The 16939-nt window shown below is 42.0% G+C and overlaps 1 protein-coding gene across 1 annotated transcript in view; it reads left to right on the forward strand.

The window, feature by feature from the left end:
* rasgrp3 (RAS guanyl releasing protein 3 (calcium and DAG-regulated)) overlaps nucleotides 1–16939 on the forward strand; it is a 64709-nt gene that overhangs the window by 17192 nt on the left and 30578 nt on the right. The gene's annotated exons all lie outside the window — the stretch shown is intronic.

Genomic DNA, 16939 nt, shown 5'->3' on the forward strand with positions numbered 1-16939 from the left:
TGTGGACTCATTAAACTCTGGTTCGTCCATTTTGTCTGTGGACTCAATGAACTCAGTTCAGATTTCCTCATGTGCCTTGGGCCCCATTTTGCCTGTGTGTCCATACACCTCACCACCATTGGGCCAGTGTTAAAAGAAGAGCTGGTTTCTGTAACATGGTTACCCAGATGTCAGAACAGTAATTGGTCGTAAGTAAATGTCACTCTTAATTTAGATTAGTTGTGTGGTGTCATAACACTAGCACTTTTGAGAGCAAATAGAATGGCCAATCACTGTTTCTCACATTTGGGTAGAACTAACCACTGGACTACCAGATATCATTTCACCCTGGTGTTTAATTTAGAGCGAGACGGGCGGTGTTCGCTATTTTTAGGCGGCTTGAAACCATTACATTTCAATGAATCAATAAATAACATTACTGGCGACCAGTGTTTCTGTTACGTAGCGTTAAAAACAAGCTTGACACTAACTGTATTAACAATATCGAGCGAACAGGAGCTAATCATTTCTACCGGAGCTTTAGCTAGCTCTCACGGTGTTCAAGACAAGTTGTAGCGAACAGTGACTAGTTCTTAACCCATGTCAAGAGAGCTCCTCAGTTGAAAAAAAAAACAATCTCGGCTTTCTAACTATCAAAAAACGCCCAAATCAAGTCTGTTGTTTTTTAAAACCATCCAGAGTGAACAAGGAATTTCTCCATTCAACACCACTGAGCTTAGTTTCCATATCTCTCGTCTCGCAAAAGCAGGCTAGCAGGTAACAACTAGTATTTAACATCTGCAGCCGTCATGAGCTAGATAACGTGTTATGCCCTAAACTTGATTTTCAGCACGCATGTTAGAATAACATTTATGTACACATGTTTGCCACAGTAAGCGACTTACCTCAACACGTAACAGCAACACAACCGTGCGACTTTTCCATTTAGCAGCTTTCACCCTAAAACGGGTTGTTCAGATCCAGAGCCATTGCGGATTATTCCATCAGTCAGTTTAGATCCAGCGGGAAATGAGGTTGCCATGTCAATCAATAAAAATGTGACTTTGCTGTCTGAATCAGTGGAATATTCGTAAGCGAGGACTGGCAACCAGGAGTGCAGGGTTTCCGCGGAGTCATAAAAAGTCATAAAACGTCATAAATTTAATAAGAAGAATTTTAGGCCATAAAAAGTCATAAAAACATCCAGATTTTCCATACAAGGTCATAAATTACATTTCGCCACGTCTTAAATTTATATGCTCGTTCATTCATTAGTTCTACCATCGCCTCTCCACCTCGAGCCCATACGCTGGTGGCGGAATTCATCCGTTTCGCCTGTTGCAGTAGCCTAGCAAGCTAGCAAGCTAGGCTACTGTTCCAGTTCTGCCTGAGGAATCTGGGTGGTATCGCGTGAACTTCAAGATCCATGCGCCAGTGTAGCACTTCCATAGAAAGCCCCACGAACTTCAGAGCTTCACTGCCGGTGTTCTGATCATGTAGCCTTGGTCTATGGTCGCAAGGTCTACTTAGCCTAGCTCGTATTGTGTCTTAGCTTTTACTGTCTTAGTGGATTAGTGAACCTATCGGCGTATCACAATGGGAAAGTGCACATTTAACGTGTTATGGCTAGAAGACGGTGCGTTTAAAGGACAAGACCGTTTTTTTGACATTGGGCCCTTGATTTCACATTATAACATGATGTTCTACTCACCCCTGCTTGTTGTTGGTAATTTGGAGCTGTTCTGAAGATATTCGAGAGGCGTCTGGCTGCTCTCTGGAGATATTCGGCCATGAAACGGTTTCCTATGGGCAACGTTATACAGGCACAAACTATGCTGTTTATAATTTATTAATTACTGTACACTAGCACTGATAACGTGGAGGTGCGTCGCTTACTTAAAAAAATCCGGGTTACTGTAATTTTGATTTTTTTGTCGTAAAGTGGGTATACTGACGTCATCGTCGTGCTACTACCACAGACAGCCCACAGACCTGCTGCCTATTTATTCATTCAGCTAAAATTCAAAATTACAGTAACCCGGATTTTTTTAAGTAAGCGACGCACCTCCACGTTATCAGTGCTAGTGTACAGTAATTAATAAATTATAAACAGCATAGTTTGTGCCTGTATAACATTGCCCATAGGAAACCGTTTCATGGCCCAATATCTCAAGAGAGCAGCCAGACGCCTCTCGAATATCTTCGGAACAGCTCCAAATTACCAACAACAAGCAGGGGTGAGTAGAACATCATGTTACAATGTGAAATCAAGGGCCCAATGTAAAAAAAACGGTCTTGTCCTTTAAGAATTGGCTTAAGCCCGTCGCGAACAATAGATACCAAGCCTATTGCACTCTGTGCAAAAAGACATTGGAGCTCTCCAGTTTAGGCATTAAAGCCTTGAATTCACATGCTAAATCAGAGAGGCATAAAATCTGTGTACAAGGTTTGCAGCGGGTACAGGCCATCACTCAGTTTTGTTCTCCGTCACTACCCGGTCCAAGCTCAGCACAGCATTCCGTTAGTCACGCTCCAGCCGCCACACACGTTGCTTTCGGATCAACATCCACGTCGAAAGCAGAGGTCCTGTGGGTGTTGAACACCATTACGAAACACCAGTCGTACAGCGGGAACGAAGACGTTGCCGAACTTTTCCAAACAACTGATAGCCCTGGTAGGCAGTTATTACCCCAGCTTGTATTTTGGGGCCGGCCTTTATTGCCCGAATAGACCATGCACCCAGCTATTATTTGAGGCCTGGCTATATATAGAATAGAATACAATCCTGGCCATAATAGTTTAATTTGTTTCATCAACTGCATGGGGTGGGTATATTGTCAGAAACAGTCCTCATGGATATACTTGATAAACATGCAGGCCTAGTCAATACATGGTGATACTTCCTTGAACTTGAACTAGAAAAGTGCAATGTCTCGCCAGAGAGGCCGACATGCTGGCAGAGGAAGCTGAGGGCAAATCGGGGTCAAAGATGGCCCAGCTCCTTTCAAAATCAAATGCCCTCAGGCGGGCAAGCAAGGAAAAATTGGCTGAGCTAATTTAACGTCACCGTTAAAGGGGACGAACTGAGACGCATGTAGACAGTAGTTGTTAATTTACAGTGGTACAGTTTACAGTTGTTACAGTTGTAACAGTTATTACAGTTGTACATGGTACAGTTGTTTACAGTTGTTAAGTGAATAAAAAAAAAAAGATTTTTTTAAAGGAATCGACTAAAGTTATTTCTCATAATTCGTGTAGGTCATAAATTTAAATTATCATGGTCATAAAAAGGTCTTAAATTGTCTTAAATTTGACTGACTAAACCCTGCAGAAACCCAGGAGTGGGTTGTACCAGCTGATCAGAACACCAATAGAAAAGAAGCGCTAGTTATTAATAGCTATTAATCTCGATTGGCTGTAACCATTTGTATGCGTCAGTGGATGTACCCCCCCCCCCCAAAAAAAAAAAACTCTTCGGATCTACACGATTCACACAAGTCACTTATTTTGGGACCAAAACGGCGAATTTCGCCGAAAGGTGAGGGAATATCATGCCTGACTTTGCACATGGTCCCTGACTAAATAAAATAAATAAAATAAAAAAATAAACCTGAAATCACGGCACCGCAGCTGCACCGATTTCAGGTGATCACGGCACCGTAGCTCCATTTCAGCTGCGGAGCGCCTGTAGTTGGTGTCCTGCCGAGAGATCACGGCACCGATCATCCCGAGCAGGTCATCAAACTGGGTCCTGGTGAGCCTGAAATACCGCTGGAAGCGGCCGTCATCCAGACGCAACTCCTGGAGAAGGCGGTGAAATTATCCGAGCTGAATGCACCACCGGATGATGTCACTGACCCAGACACGACGGCGTGTGCGTTTCAGACGAATCTCGGACTGCCACAGCAGGTACAAGGACGCGATGGTACTTATATCAGCCATGGTTGATGAGAGAATGAAATGGATAGCCCCTTGAGCTATTCGCTCGTATTTTAGTCGCGCGAGTAAGGCGGTACGAAGACATGAAGACATGATTTTATCCGCCAACTTTCACAAATTCACAGCAAAGATTTCCAATAGTGCAGTGCAGCTAGAAACTCCGGGCACAGTTCAAACATAGCGCGCTGCGGGCTGGCAGTGGCACAGCTCAGCTGGAGGTCTAGGGGGTGTGCCCCGTGACGTTTTTTTTTTAGAAACCAATCAGAGGTGCCTTATTGTCACGTCGCAGATATTCATGAGGAAAACTGGAAAAGCCAGTCGTTTGCCACACAGGCCAATTCTAGCTCACACAAAACAGCTTGAAACAAGGAGACAAGGACGATATTTTTGACAGAAACGATGCACAATGCATTCAATCATAGTGGTGACAACAGTAATATGTATATTTGTAAATGAAATAACGATGGAAGTGGATCTTTAAACAACTCAATCTGGAGACGTCTATGGTGAAAGTCGTTGATTGATGGTTCACCTTCCGGCTCCGTTCCACTCCTCACAGTGAACGATGGCGACCCAGAGAGAAAGACTGTTGTTGGAGTTGGAGCTTGTTGAAATTGAAAGGCAAATAATTTTTGACCGTTGACCGGCACACAGTAAACTCTTTCAAAAATGGCAGTGTTGTTGTTTTGAGAGGAAGGAGCTAAACCGGAAAAGTGATTCCGGAAATGATGTTGTTAGCTGACGCACGCAAGCGACAGAGAGCCCTCTCCGTCAACGGAGAGGGCTCTCTGTCGCTCTCCGTAGACAACCATAAATCCGGCTTGACAGAAATGATTGTTGTTGTCTCTTTGTTCATTTTTAATTGGTTTGCTAGGAACCTTCCAGATTTATCGCCATGCTCAAAATTCTCCAAGCGAAGTCTTTTTTATCTGTGTTTGTTTGTCAATAATTTAATTTACTCAAGTTTAGCTGTCCTTAATTCATTCAGTATGTGTTTTTCTTGGGAAGTGTTACACCGCTTGCACACATTGAAGACTTCTATGGTGTAGAAAACGTAGAGCTTATTACTTCACCGGTGGGACAGGTAAAACTCACAACAAGCTGTAGGTATTTTAGCACCTCACATACACACACGCTGACCGAGAGCGTCTCATTTTTTCTAATCCCAACACACTCTTCTTCTAAAAGGTTTGCTACTCAGTGTCACAGCTTATACTGCCACCTATTGGCGAGTGCAATAATACTTTTCACAACAAATTGTACAATTAACCAACTGACTATATAAACATAGTGAAGTCTTATTCCAGGTGCCACATTCCTCCCCTGCAACAAAAATGTTGTCCTCAACATAAGCATTCATTTGCAGTATACCCGTAGCTCTAGAATATAATAATTAACTCATAACTGTAACATAAGATCCTCACTTAATGCCAACAGCTTTCACTTGAAAGAATGAAACAAGTAAACGGTGTTAAGTGCATTTCACAGGTTTTACCATTCAAGTATTTTACTACTGTATACCATGTTATTTCATCACAGCCTGCTCTTAAATAACACTCTTAGCGTAGTTTAACTCTGAGCCGTTGTAACGATGGTACTCAGTCATTTCACTGTATTCTCCGGAGACTTCTGACTCTTACTGTACCTCTTAACAGACAGTCCTTCAGTAGTTTTCTACAGGAACAAAAGTAGGATAAACCAAGGGTGTTCCAAACATTTGTGGGAGTGGCCATGGCATACTGTATTGTCTATGCGCTGGTGCCATAGCGTTCACATACAGTGGGTTGGCCCTACCACACGCTGAGTAGGTTGACTTAATGATTCATACGTCAATGTCTCCTTAGGTCGTCTTTCTCTCTGAGACCTGCGTAACTGAGTGTCAGAAGGTTCTGGCTCTTGGTTGCTAGGCAAGTCTGTAGACGGAACAGTTTGTGTCATTTCTGGAGTCGGTTCGTCATTTACAGTCATGTCATTGTCAACAAGCAGTTGCCCTGGAGCATGGGCGTCGCACCCGTGGGGGATGGGGTTGTTTCGACACCCCCACTTTTACAGCTAGGTGATTTCACCCCCCCCACATTTTCCAAAGGTAAACCCATTTCCCCACCCTCGAAGTGCACCAACATACAAAATGGAGCACACCTCAGCCCCCTTACGCTGCACGAAAAGGCATTGGTAAAACTGAACGGACATTCACCCAATCACAGACTGTTGTCTGCGACCCGGCCGCTGGCCCGGGACATACGTCAGAGATTAAAGCTGCAGTCTGCAACTCTTTTTCAAGCATAATGCCTGGAACTGTCCGGGGATTCTGAAAGTAGTACATTAAATACCCCAATACAAAAAAAATTAGTTCTCTGGGTCCCCTATATGTCCCGCTAGGTCCCTCCAAAGCCAGCAGGTTTGTTTACAAAATTGCAGACCGGACCGGTAAAAGGTAACCAATCAGGTTACGAGCTGGGCTCTGCTGCCTGTCAATCACCGATTGTGCACGCGCGATACAAGGTAGGCTCGTCCCCACGCTTATTTATCTGGACTATTGAACTTCATTACGGGCTAGTCTACTTATTGTGTCTTCCATGATCGCAAATGACAGGTGAGTTGATGAATGAGGAGTCATGTACGCGCATCTGGCGTGCACGTAGACGTGCACGAGTTCTCATATGTTTTGATGGGGCGGGACAGGAAGTTGAATAACTTTTTATTTTTCGGTTAAAAAATAAGCATTTCTTGCATTTTGCGACTACGGAGGTCACCATTTTCAACTTCAAGTGTTCTGATAGATCATGTAAACTCTTAAAATGCCAAAAATTAGGACTTTACGTATGACAACAACAAATCCTGCAGACTGCAGCTATATTGTGAGACTTACGTGCCAGTCGGAGCTAGTGATGGGAAGTTCGGCTCTTTTCAGAGAGTCGGCTCTTTCGACTCCCGAACGGCCACCTCTGGAGGCCTCTGGAACCTGATTGGACACCTCAGGTGTCACTCCAGTTGATTGACAGGCAAGTCTCGTTGAAAGATGCGCCTTTCAAATGAGTGGCAGGGGTAGAGAGTGTCCTGTTGAACCTGTCGGAGTGAACCTACTTTAGTGGAATACATCATTTTGAGTTAAGTTTTAATGTGAATTCCAAATGAGTCATTGTTTTTTAAAGACACTGCACATTTAGAGAAGAGATTTTGTTGCCAATTGTTACACTGTACAAGTAGGCTAAAGTTATGAAAGGCCAACGTCACGTTAGCATGAAGCTATGTAGCACTATGAAGTGTCCCGACATACGAGTTTTTTTAGTTAAGAGCTGTTGTTATACGACGCTGAAGTTGGCATCCGATTCACCAGCCTCCAATTTGCGAATTAAAGGGATGGGCATAAAGGGCCATTTCACTGCGTTTTTTGCATTTTAATCGGCCAAAACAAGGTCCTGTATGGAAACTACAATAGTTACACTGCTCAAATCTGGATAAAATTATTTCAAAAAGGCTGTAGATTCATTAAAACCTCGTCTGGGATTTCTGAAACCTTATTTTGATTTGTAAAAATGCAGAACAGGGCCATCGTCATTTCCAATAATTTCAATGGTGAATATTGATTTGACGTATAACTTTAGCCAAGCTACTTAAACTGGCTAACCTACATGATCTAGTTTAATTTCATAGCAGCTAGGCTGGTAATTTATTTTAAAGTAAGTTAAAGCACAAGAATGGAGACAAATAGTTTAAGATTAACACAATATTGAGGTTTAACCAGGCTGTCACATGTTGTGTAGGGACAGATAACAATGAAAAGAACGGGAAATATTGCAGACTTCTTTGTAAAGAAGCACAAGTCAGACCCAGATCATGTCAGGTTGGGGTTGGGGGTGATGGGGGTGGGGGGGGGGGGTAGTAGGACACGGATGCAGACTTTCAAAGATAACTGAGTTTATTCTCGCAAAAACAAAAATAACAAAGTTCAAGGGAAACAAGGCAGGCAGGTCAGGTAAGTAAGGCAACAAACAGGTCAGGAATAACTAATGAAGAACCAACGAACAGACAGGGGAGACAGAAGACTAAATAGATGGCTGGGAGTGATTGGAGAGGGAGTGCAGCTGGTGACAATGACAGACAGGTGAGGGGAATGAACTAATTACCTGAGTGAGGGAAGTGAGGGGAAGAACAATGGCAAAACTAAAAACTCAAAACCAAGACATGAACAACTGAACACAAAAACGTAACCTAAAACATAAAACTAAAAACATGAGTCCCATGGCGTGACAGATCAGGCCCAGACAGACCCCAGCCATGAAACCAGCAGCCCCAACTGGGTTGTTCTTCTGCTCTTCTATCAATGACGACTAATAGGCATTTCTGGGTTTGCAAAGGGTTTTGTCACATTTTCCTCATAATTTCAATAGATTGTCTTTTTGTCCTTGCCCACTCTGTTGAATATCAGTTACATTATAGTTGTCAATATTCCATGCTTTCATTTTGAAGTATATATCTTTGTGCAGAGGAGAAGGATAATGAAGTGTTTGCTCTGCATGTGTGTGGTTGTGAACATTATGACATGCTTGGGAGCTCTTGGATGAGGAAAGCTGGAATAAATCTAAAAGACTCATCAAGCTGGACATAGCTGTGCCTGCAAAAAGGAGAAAAAGTGATAATGTCTGAAGGTTTGCCTGGAACGTGAACACAAACAGTTTATTGTATTAAGCCATCTCGTCTCCTCCAAGTTTTGAATAGTTTTGAATTTGAGCAGAGTACATCTTAGAAGAAGACAAAAAGGTGATAATCTGGCATTAAGAAAAAGGATATGATTTGAAAGTAAAGAGATTACTTTTTTCTTTTCATTTGATCTTTTCAAAAGAAAATGCCATCAAATATCAAATTTGGGCTGAACTCATTACTGTGCACATGTATGGTTGGTAATTTATGGTTCCTCTCACAGACCAGTGAAAATGATGTATCAGCACTTTGGTTTTATGTGACCGATCTTTGGCCACTGAATTAAAGATCATTGGGCCTCATGCAAGAACATTTTCGTATTCTTATTCTAAATTTCATTCACTTTTTTAGTACGAAGATCTCGTACGAACACGCCACGTCAGATTCAACAAACGCTCTTAACTTCGGAAAAAGTGTGTAAACGACCTGCGTAAATGGTGAATCCCACCATGGCGTATTTAAGTGCACGTGCACGAGGATAGTAGATTTGCATACTCCACGCCCAAAATGATACCATATTAGGAGCTGTGGTTCCACGCTCTTGTGCCAGGAAGTGTTGAGTGTTGAGTCATGAGAATGGCATCAAGGCGCAAAAAGAACAACTTTAGGGGCTCTGAGACTGAAGTTCTGCTTTCAGAGATCCAGAAAGGGAAATCTGTCATTTTTAGCAGAGTCAGCAGTGGAATTACAGGACCTGCTAAAGCCAAGAAATGGGAAGTTATTACGAGTGCTGTTAATACCATGTCACCTGTAATGTTACCGAAATAAAAAAAAAACGTCTCGCCATGGCCAGGCACTCGATGACTGCAACTAAAGCCGTGCAATCAGTTGTTGCCTCATCATGATGGCACTTTGATGGGGCGGTCAATGAGGGGGGTCTTCTGGCACCACACCTTCTGGTCTGCCTGGGCTGGTTCAGGTAGTGGGAGACCCTCGTTCATGGCAATATTGTGCAAATCTGGCATGCCTTCTCTGGGCTATAGAACAGTCGTCCCCCCCCCCCCAATTTGTACTTGTTGGACAGTGGTGTATGGGAATCTGATGTACCATGGGTGATAAACTGATGAGAGCTTTGATGACCAAGGGGAGCACACGACTCACAGAGGACTGGGACACCCCCGATCTGTCTCCAATCTCCCTCTGGAAGGTGCCAGTGGCCAAATTTCCAAGGGTGGGGAGGACCTGGACGTGTGGTGGAATTGGGTTTGATCGACGTGTTTTTCTCTGGAGTTGTGGCTCTAGCAAGCTGCATATTTGCAGCAGCATAGTCCTTGGCAATCTTAGTCGCGATGTCAGCCATTCGTCTGTCTCCACATGGATATCTACATGGTCTCGGAACACACGCTCTCTTCCAAGAGCCTGACGCGCTAAGGCATCCAAAAATAGCAAGACAGCCGCTGGTTACGCTTCCCATTGACCTTGTTATATACAGATTTAAATGAACCTTCAATTAGTGCATAATTTAAGTCAAACAGAATAATGTCAGCATCATTATGGGGTATAATGTATATATTTATTTATGTTTGCTTCAAAGTAATTAAATATACAATCCATTAGTCAAGCAAACTTGATTGGAATAACAGCGGACTATTTTAGGAAACTCCTACGTCAGCTCTGGATCACTGTAAATTCTGTTCGTACCTGAAAGAAAACGTAAAATACGAAAACATTGGTTAATGCATTGGTTAAATCACTCGTACGCATGATTTAAGAACAAATCTGTGCGTACGAACGGTTCTTGCATGAGGCCCATTGTTTTACATTGCCACAGAGCATGTTGAGGCATTTCTTTGTTTTATTTCTGTACCTTTGTATTAATATGGTACCAGGTTCGATTCCCGGCTGGGGCCTTTCGGTGTGGAGTTTGCATGTTCTCCCTGTGTATGCGTGGGTTCTCTCTGGGTACTCTGGCTTCCTCCCACTGTCCAAAAACATGCATGTTAGGTTGATTTGTGATTCTAAGTTGACCCTAGGTGTGAGTGTGAGTATGGATTGATATTTGTCTCATTTGTCTCTGTATTAGCCCAGTGATAGATGGACAACCTGTCCAGGGTGTTCCCTGTCTCTCACCTGATGGCAGCCAGGGTAGACTCTAGCTGCCCCTCCCTGCAATCCTGAATTAGATTAAGTGGGTATGAAATATGGATGGATGAAAAATCCTTTCATTTTAAAAGTGTGAAAAGTAATAGGACTTACTGTCTGGCTGGCTAAGTGATGGAAGCATAAATATCAGGCAAGATCTATCATCAAATCAAATCAAATCAAATTTATTTGTATAGATTTGTATTTGTATTATTTGTATTTATTTTCATGTACAAACAATTCAAAGTGCTTCACATAAAATAAAAGCATTGCAGCAGGGAGTGGAAGAAGCATTAAAAATACATAAAAGAATATAAAGAGAAACAAATAAAATCATTTAAATTAATTTAAAAACAAGCAACAGTCTAGAGAAGTTAAAAGATACCGTGCAGATTTCATGCATAGACACATGAGAAAAGAAATGTTTTTAACCTGGATTTAAAAATGTCTACATTCGGTGAAAGTTTAATCTCCACTGGCAGTTTCCAATCCCAAACAGTTTCTTAAAGGTATGCAAATTTACTATCCTTGTGCCCGTGAGTAAGTGCACGGGTGGCATTCATCATTTACGGAGGTCTTTAAACTTTTCCGAAGTTAAGAGCGTTTGTTGAATCTGATGTGGCGTGTTCATACGAAAAAAGTCAGAGAAATTTAGAATAAGAATTCGGAAATGTTCTTGCATGAGGCCCAATATTTTCATTAATTTGATTGTGTTCATGCACAAACACACACAGACCTAGACAAACACAGATCCACTGATTCCCAGTGTCAATGCAAGCCTCAGAGTAAATTAAATGCAGGCCAGTGAGCTTTTTTCTCACCAAGGTAATGGCAGCTGATTACATGATAAGCCATTAAAAAAGACCAAACCCATAGAGGCCCCTGCTGCCACAAAGCACTGCTGATTCTCATTCAGCTGCCTAAGTGATGTCGCTGCCTGTTTACTTTACAGATATTCAAAGCAGCGAAGCACTTCAGCAAACTAAATGAGGAGTGAGATCATTCTGAAATGTTAAAGCTTTCCAGTTGTTATGGAGACTAGACTAAACTCACTCTGTCTTCTTTCCCCCTCTTTCTTTTTGATGCGTTTTTCTTTTTCATTGTAGTTTTTCATGTTATCTACGCTTGTAAGGAGGGTTTCCTAGGCAACCGTACTGATGTCAGCAGGACAACATAGATGAGGCTGGAAGCAAGAGTCTTTCGTCCAAAACTTTTTTTTTGTTGTGTTCTCATATGTGGTTTTTGATTCTTTGAAGATTAGTCCTTAATATCTAACTAACTGTTTCCTCACCTGACTTGTGTAAAATCGTTTAGAGCTTTGTGTGCACACACACTGAGATCACTTACTAGGAGCATTAAGGCACCACTCCTTCTCTTGGGGTAAAAGGTTTACAGTTTGAATGTCCGGATTATAGACATGAATGTCATGCCAGTATTGAGCTTTTAATGATTAATAGCCATAATGACCTTAATAAATTTGCATTATACTTGAAACACATAGCACTGATGGTGATCACACCAACACTTTTAACCATATGATTAAACCATGGGATGGGAGTTTAAAGCGGCACTATGCAACTTTTTCATGGTCATAAAATTGCTTGGCAATCATCAGATTGCTTGGCTGACCCGTTCTGATGAAAACGGTGACATTTCCATCTCCATCTGGTGGCCCTAGCCCGAAACAGCGCTTGCAACTTTGCCTGTGGCGCCGCGTGCTTTGTTTACCTCTGGAAGTCTCGCGACACACGAGAGCCGAGAACTACTGCTTCACGGCAGGTCTAAAGGGCTCTGAGCCAAGCCAGGGAGCCTGATAAGACACACCTCTCTCCATTAGCTGTCGACGGCTAAATTGAATGCGGTTAGCTTCTAGAGTAGTAATATATAATATGGCTAGACTGTCGCCTTATTTTCTACGGAGCTCCCCCTACAGCTTTGGGGTGTGTATTGCATGGTAAACAAACCCCGTATTACTGAAAGTTGCATAGTGTCGCTTTAAGGTCCAAATATGATGAAATATGTATGTATGTATGAATATGACTGTTCTGGATGTGCCACAACTTTCTCCAGCTAAACAAAAACAAAACTGAGGTAATTGTCTTTGGAGCCAAAGAGAAACGATTACAGGTCACCACAGAACTTCAATCTATACACCTAGAAACTACCAACCAGGCCAGAAATCTGGGTGTAGTGATGGACTCAGACCTACATCTGGAAAAACAAATTAGGGCAGTAACAAAGTCAGCCTACTATCACCTTAAGAATATATCAAGGTTAAAGGATCTGATGTGTCAGCAGGACCTGGAAAAACTAGTCCATGCATTCATCTTCAGTCGGCTTGACTACTGTAACAGCATCTTTACAGGTCTACCTAAAAAGTCAGTTAGACACCTGCAGCTCATTCAGAACTCTGCTGCTCGAGTCCTCACTAAGACCAAAAAAGTGGAGCACATCAGTCCAGCTCTGAGGTCTTTACACCGGCTGCCTGTCCATCAGAGGATAGACTTTAAAGTTCTGATGCTGGTCTATAAAGCTCTGAATGGTCCAGGACCAGAATACATCAGAGACCTCCTGACCCAGTATGAACCTTCCAGACCCCTCAGGTCATCTGGATCCGGTCTTTTATCAGTTCCCAGAGTCAGAACCAGACATGGAGAAGCTGCGTTCAGCTTCTATGCTCCACATGTCTGGAACAAACTCCCAGAAAGCCTCAGATCAGCTGAAACACTCAGTGTGTTTAAGTCCAGGTTGAAGACACACCTATTTTCAGCTGCGTTTGAATAAAGCTCCAAATCTGAAGCTTGAGTTTCAAAACTTAATCACATTTTAACTACTGATTTTATATTGTTTTTATTTCTTTCTTTTGTTTAAAATTTAAATCATGCTTTTTATTTATCTGCTTTTATCTATTGTTGTTATTTCTTTCTTTTTGTTTAAAATTTAAATCATGCTTTTTATTTCTACTGTTTTAATGTATCTGTAAAGCACTTTGAGTCGCCTTGTAGTTGAATTGTGCTGTACAAATAAACTTGCCTTGCCTTGCCTTGGCTATGGCTATGGCTAGAAATCACACTTGAAGGTTTTGCAAAAATAACTAGGTGCACACAGCCCCGTTTTAAAAAAAAAACACGTCTACATTGATCAGCATAAATACGCTATCAAGAGCTGTTAAATTACAGTGAGTTAGTGTTAGAACAATGAGAATTCCACACAAGCCAATCAGAATCTTTCATCTTCGTAATATTGTTAAAATCAGGAACATCTTGTCTCAGAGTGATGCAGAAAAACTAGTCCATGCATTTGTTACTTCAAGATTGGACTACTGTAATTCTTTATTATTGGGCTGTCCCACATATTCTCTGAAAAGCCTTCAGTTGATCCAAAATGCTGCAGCCAGAGTTCTGATGAGAACCAACAGGAGAGATCATATTTCTCCAGTTTTAGCTTCTCTTCATTGGCTCCCTGTTAAATTCAGAATAGAATTTAAGATTCTTCTCCTTACATATAAAGCTCTTAATGACCGAGCTCCATCATATCTTAAAGATCTCATTGTAAGATATTTTCCTAACAGAGCACTTCGTTCCCAAACTGCAGGTTTACTTGAGGTTCCCAGAGTTTCTAAAAGTAGAATGGGAGGCAGAGCCTTCAGTTATCAGGCCCCGCTATTGTGGAATAAGCTGCCAGTAAATGTCCGGGAAGCAGACACCCTTTCCACTTTTAAGACCAGGCTTAAAACTTTCCTTTTTTATAAAGCTTATAGTTAGGGATGTTGAATCTGATAGTGTGTCTGCTAGTGTGTCTTGTTCTGCCTCCACCTCTGGCACCCTCTATACTTTCATTACCCCCTACCCGAACCAGGGTTTGAATCCCATTCCCGCCTATCTTACCTCTTTTATTTCTCCCCCTACCCGAACCAGGGTTTGCATCCCCACCCCGCTGTGACTGGTGTGCAGTTGGTGAGAGGCTGAGGTAGCTTGTGGCTGTAAAAAGATGGTTGTTGTGGTGTGAGGAGCAGATCTATATAGGGAGTATAGGGAATTACTCACTGAGTCTGGTCCTTTATTTATTTATTTTTTCGTTAGCACAAGTTTCTTGTGTTTACCTTGAATAGGGATGGCTCAGGTAATCCTGAAACATCCCATAGTTAAGCTGCTATAGGCCTAGACTGCTGGGGGGTCTCATCTGTCACACCTTTCCTCACTTTACTCTCTTTATGTATATGTGATATTATTGTGGTCATTAACTCGTGTTTCCCTGTTCCAACAGATATCCTTTGAATGGTGTTACAGTGCCGCCGCGGCCCCCTCCCCCCCTTTCTGTCTTCTCAAACCCCAGCTGGTCGAGGCGGATGGCCACCCTTCCTGAGTCTGGTTCTGCCGGAGGTTTCTTCCTGTTAAAAGGGAGTCGTTTCTCTCCACAGTCGCCTCAGGCACGCTCAGGACGGGAGATTGGACCAAAAACAAAAAGTTTTCAGTGCAATCTGTTGGTTTTCTTAGCTAGGAAATTGTTTTTGAATTGGCTCTATATGAACGAATTGGATTATTTTATGAATTATGATTATTATTAATTAATTGAATTCCAATTGGCTAAGTGCCTTGAGATGACATTTGTTGTATTTGGCGCTATATAAATAAAAATGAATTGAAAATGAATTGAAGCCTAATAGAGAACCGCTGACAGGAAGAACTTCCGGATCCTTTTCAAGAAGAAAGTATGGCGCCAGGCTCATGTGTGTGGACTGACAGCGAGACTGAGTTACTTTTAAACGTTGCGCTGGACTATAAAACTGCTAAAGCCCTGAAAATTGTATGACTGTAATTTTCAAAATCACACAAGCGAGTATAGCTCTCAACAACAGAAATGCTGCTAGTGCCTCCATGCTTGCCAGATAAACAATGGACGGAGAGAATGGCGTTTTCTCGCTAGCATCCTGCCAACATGGCGGATAGGGGCGGGGCTCTGTACTATGACGACAACTCCTCATTCTCAAGCCCAAAACTCCGTTTTTGTCTCTTTCAACCAGTTTACACACAAACGCTAAACAGAGTTTTTAAAAAATCTCCACTTTTGCCGGAGTTTTTTTTTAGCTTCGTTTTCGGAGGAAAAAACTCCGTTTGTGTATAAACGAAAGGCACAAACGAAGGGAAAGGTCTTCGTTTAGCTATTTGGATAAAAGTCATGCCATGTCATACAATGGGTAGACGATTCCTCTGAGCTACCAGATATGGCTTGAGGAACATGAGGATGAATTTACTGTGCATATTTATTCATACATTCATTAGGAAGCTCATGATCTGGTGGTCCTTGGTGTGCTTCCATCTTACCCGCCATGACTTTTCTGACTACATCATTGTGTTCTCTCAAAATCACTGAGAGCATCAATCCCTTTTTTCTTATCATTTTAAAATGCACATGAAGCACATACTAGCAGCTTCTAGCACTGAGCTCCATCTGTAAACATCAGTCTGAGATCAGCACATCAAATGGGCTGAACTAAAACTAATTGTCAAATGTGTTAATACTACTAATTCTAATGTTATGGTACTTTAAAAAAGCCTTGTTTCTTTATATTTTGCAAGTTCAGCATATCCAAGCATTAAAGGCTGTGTCGTGTCTGGCACAGAACTCTATAAAAGAAAAAAAAAACTGTTTTTGTGGCAGTACTGAAACTGTCATGCGAAGAAATGACAGGTAGCTCAGGACGGACAGTATACAGAGCATATCATGCTGAACAACTTCCACTCCTCCTTCACGTCACTCATTTAGCCTCAAGTCTTCTTCATGGGTCATGAAAGGCTGAGACAGACATCCCTCTGTAATATGTTGGAATGATGCAAACCCCTGTGTGCATCACACTGTTGTGGATTTTGTTTTTTGTATATTGTTGTATGGCTTGCTGTGTTTTATTTAGGTGAAAGACTATAAAGGTGACAATCTATTTTCAGTCCAATTAGTAATTTCGTCACTTCTGCAGTTTTATTGCATGTAGCAGAGGCATGTCCAGCTTTAAGTATCCCACACATTGACATTTTTTACATTATATATACACACTGTTGCCACATGAAAATCCACAGTATTTCTTTAATCTTTGAGTGGTCAAAGATGCAGAAGCACCACAGGCATTAGTGAAATGTGTTGCAGCTTGATCGCCTTAGGATGAGTGTCCTTATTGTGTTTCATATGATTAAAAAAGTAACTATTTTCTTTTATTTCTATGTTAACAGCGAGGTCTGATAAC

This window comes from Odontesthes bonariensis, chromosome 2 (assembly GCF_027942865.1).
Source record: "Odontesthes bonariensis isolate fOdoBon6 chromosome 2, fOdoBon6.hap1, whole genome shotgun sequence".
NCBI lineage: Eukaryota > Metazoa > Chordata > Actinopteri > Atheriniformes > Atherinopsidae > Odontesthes > Odontesthes bonariensis.